Raw genomic sequence first — 4,308 nt, forward strand, 5'->3', positions numbered from 1 at the left:
AGAATCTTAAAAGTTTATTTAGTGAAAATAATATTGGCTTCAAATTTTGTGATTTAGGGCAAGTATTTAGTTCACTTCTCTCTCTGTCTTTCAATCAAGAAAAAAGAAAGAAAACATCAAGAAAGCTTGGAGGAAACCAAGCTCTTCACAACTGGAGCCAGAGATGAGCAAATTAAAGCTGCCAAAGTCAAGAGAGGAAATGCAGGAGATGCTGGTAAGAGAACAGGTGTGCTCGTTCTGAGACATCGGAGGAGAGCAAAGATGGTCAAAGACTGAACATCAATAAAACAGGGCAGCAGCTCTCTCCACTTTCTCTAAAGGAGTCTGAATTACAGAAGGGTGACTTTCCATTTATAGGGGAATCTAAAATTCAGTTTGTGGAGAGAAAATGATTTTCACTCCTAAATGTCACATGGGAGTAACAAAAATTAAGCCGAATGAAGCATCAACATCTTGATAAAGGCTTCGATCCAAAGTAGATTTTCATCTCTTGTTTCCCCAAATTATGTGTTAGTTAGAAACTATGTCATTCATCAGATCTTGGATCATCAAATCCTGTCAATGACAACGTTCATCTAATGAGAACCTCTTCCCCAAACCACACTGGGAGAAGAATGGAAACAGGAAATCATTCTTCAGTAACTGAGTTTATCCTCGAGGGGTTAACAGACCAGCCAGGACTCCAGCTGCCTCTCTTTTTCCTGTTTCTTTTGATCTACATTGTCTCCATGGTGGGAAACTTGGGCCTGGTCTTTTTAATCAGGATCATTTCTCAGCTTCACACACCCATGTATTATTTTTTCAGTAATTTGTCTTTCATAGATCTCTGCTACCCCTCGGTCATAATTCCAAAAATGTTGGTGAACTTCATGTCAGAGAAGAATTACACTTCCTTTCCTGAGTGCTTGGCCCAGCTCTTTTTCTTCTGCTTCTTTGGTATTGATGACTCCTACATGCTGACTGCCATGGCATATGATCGTTATGTTGCCATCTGTAACCCCTTGCTCTACAATGTTACCATGCCCCACAGAGTCTGTTTTCTACTGGTCACCAGTGTGTATATAGGGGGCCTTGGTTCACACCAGCTACCTATCTAGTCGCTCCTTCTGTGGACCTAATGTCATCCACCATTACTTCTGTGACATCCTTCCTCTCCTGGATATATCTTGTTCAAGAGACTACACCAAGGAACTTTTGGTGATGATTTTGGTTGGATTCCATGTCTTTGCATGTGCTGCAGCCATCTTCATCTCTTATGCCTTCATCCTTTCCAAATCTTGTACATCCACTCATCTGAAGGCAGGTCCAAAGCTTTCAGTACCTGCAGCTCCCACCTTGCAGCTGCTGGGTCTTTTATGGCTCCATCATCTTCATGTATTTTAAACCATCTACCAGTGACACAACACAAGAGAAGGTGGCCTCTGTGTTTTATACCACAGTGATTCCCATGCTTAACCCCCTTATCTACAGCCTTAGGAACAAGGATGTCAAAGAACCCCTAAAAAAGTTCTGAATGGTGGGATACTTTCCAGGTCTGCGTAGAAAACAGCACTTTTTAAAAGAAATAGCACAAATAGATCTTATGTTTTATTTTAGCTTGTTTTTAAGAGTAAGTATTTAGTTTCAAATCAAGGGCATTTTACACTAAAATGTCTGAATGACTTATTTTTGGTGATCCTCACTTCCTCTTTAGGTACCCCTATTCCCATACCTAGTGTCCTTTTACTCCTTAGTCTCCTAGCTGCTCAAGAAACAAACTTCTTAGCCTACACACTTCCCCACTGATAAAAGCTTATAAGTATCTCAGAACCTTTCCTTTTTGTAATTTTTCTTGCTAAACTGAAAATTCCTGACCAAACATCCTATGTTAAAGTTATAATGTCTAATGATGGCTGAATGTGTAAATCCACTCAGGTAGTATTTTAATACACAACAGGGTTATAGAAGCAATGTACATTTCTTAGTAGAATTTTTAAGGGAATCTAGTTGCTAGCAAATAAGAAGAAGCAGTATTTTCATAAGACTTCTAGCCATTGTTATAACCATCAAAACTAAGATCTGTCTTGTGGAGGTCTCAAACAGGGTGGAGGTTAGGATGGGCATGGCAAAAAGAGATAAAATGAGTTCCAATTTTAAATTTTCACTGTAATTTTAATTTACATATTTTGTTTTCAACTTATTGCATAATTTGACTTTAGATATCAAGATGACTTTCTTCTGGATGACTTCCTTAATCATGCCATATTTATTCTCTCACTAGTCAGAATAATTCCTCACTACACCATTATAGTTCACTCATCCAGTCAATCAATCCATCAATCAATATTTGCTAGACAAAACTATATGCCAGATAAAATAAAACTCCTACCCTCATAGGGAGCAAATAATGAAAAAGAAAACATGTAGTCTGCCCAATGCTCATAAGTGCAATGGAGTAAACTAAAGCAGAGAAGGGGGCTGGGCGATGAGCAGGCAGGAGGCTTGCTCTTATAACTATAAAGGTCAGAGTCTGAGAAATATAATATTTCGTAGAACCCTGAGGGAGATGAGGAATCAAGTTATGTGACTGAGCTAAGAAACGTCAGGCAAAGAGAACACAAATATAATCTCTGAAAGAGGAGCATGTTCAGGCACGTGCAAGGAGCAGACATTTGGAAAGTTTGCTTTAAACGGAGAAAACACGGGTCAGAGTCAGCAAAGTGACAGAGGAATGGTGGGGGAGGGAGGCAATATCTGTAGGGCTTCATGGGGAAGTTTGAAAGGTTTGACTGTTCCTCTAAGTGAAATGAGAAGCCACTGAAGGGTTTGAACAGAAAAATGACCTAATCTGATGACTAGATGATTCTTGTTCTTTCTGTTGAATAGGCCTAGAAACAATGAAATCCAAACAACAAGGATTATATCTATCATCTAACGATATTTGGTTTCTAAATACCATACCCCGCTAAAAGAAATCAAGATAATGGAGAAATGGCAGATTCCAAGGTGGGATATCTAAACTTCAAGATGAGCCTAGAACATACTAGTATTTCATGCAGGAAGTAAGTGCCCGACATTTGCCGACAGGTGTTAAAAAGGAAGGAGCTCCTACTGTACAAATTTAGGACAATTTGAACATCAAAAGGGATGACTGATGAGAATCTATGAGTCCTTCCTGATACAAAAATAATAATAATGACAATAATAAAATTAAAAGTAATAGAAAAGGGAAGTTCTTCTTTACAGAGCAACATCAACTAATAAATGCAAAAGGAATGATATAATTAGAAACTCATGTTGCACTGACCATACTAATAACTGAATTAGGCAACAGTCATTTATGGAAACTAAAATCAGTGGTTAAAATAACATCTCTCTTAAGGGAATAAGAACAAGGCAGACCCACATCTTAAAGTATCATGTCACAGATTACTCACTCATAACAAAGGGAAGGGAGGACCTTTACAACTGTCAATTTTAGTGGAAATCTTTTAACCAAATGATTAAATTTAACATCACCAATAATGAAACAAATAATGAAACAAATTGATATCATGTGCCTTCTGATATAATTTTCTGAAAGACACAATGTCACCCAAGTAGCCAAAAATATTTATCCTGAATTTAATCATGAGGAATAATGCAAATCAAAACTGAAAGATAATCTCTAAAATAACTAACCATGTTCTTTTTAAATGCCAATGTCATAAATGACAGAAAAAGGCTGAGAAAAAGTCCTTAAATTATGTATACTAAAGGGAAATGTCAAATAAATATTATGCTTAATTAGCTCTTAGATAAAATACAAAACAAAAATAACCTATAACACACATTATTGGAGCAACTGAGGATGTTTACGAATAGATTGTATGTTCATCAGTAAAACTGAACCAATGTGAAATTGCCTGAGTGTCATAGCTGCATTGTGGTCATGTAGGAGAGTGCTTCCATTCTTGAGAGACATATGCTGAACTGTTTAGGGATAAAGTGTCATGATGTGCATAGTCATCTCTCAAATGATATGGCATTGTGTGTGTGTGTGTAGTGTGTAAGTGCATGTGTACATGTGCATGCAGTGTGTTGTGGGGAAACAGAAAACTAAAGTAAATGTGGAAAGATGTTAACAATGTGAATCCAGGTGAAAGATACATGGATGATCATTGTTCTACTCTTGTGACTTTTCTGTAGGTTATAAATTGTTCAAAACAACAAGTAGCAGAGGAAATAATCACGCTGTCTGCTGTCTGGCAAATAAAACACAGTAGGATACGGCTGGGAACAGGGAGATCACCTAGGAGGTGATTATGTTAATCCAGGTGAGAGATAAGA

At 37.5% G+C, this 4,308-nt stretch overlaps 1 pseudogene; it reads left to right on the top strand.

Moving 5' to 3' along the window:
• The first annotated feature begins 614 nt into the window (after positions 1 to 614).
• Positions 615 to 1,513, top strand: LOC130860952 (olfactory receptor 8D2-like; annotated as a pseudogene).
• The last annotated feature ends 2,795 nt before the right edge of the window (positions 1,514 to 4,308 follow it).

This window comes from Hippopotamus amphibius, chromosome 9 (genome assembly GCF_030028045.1).
Source record: "Hippopotamus amphibius kiboko isolate mHipAmp2 chromosome 9, mHipAmp2.hap2, whole genome shotgun sequence".
Lineage (NCBI taxonomy): Eukaryota > Metazoa > Chordata > Mammalia > Artiodactyla > Hippopotamidae > Hippopotamus > Hippopotamus amphibius.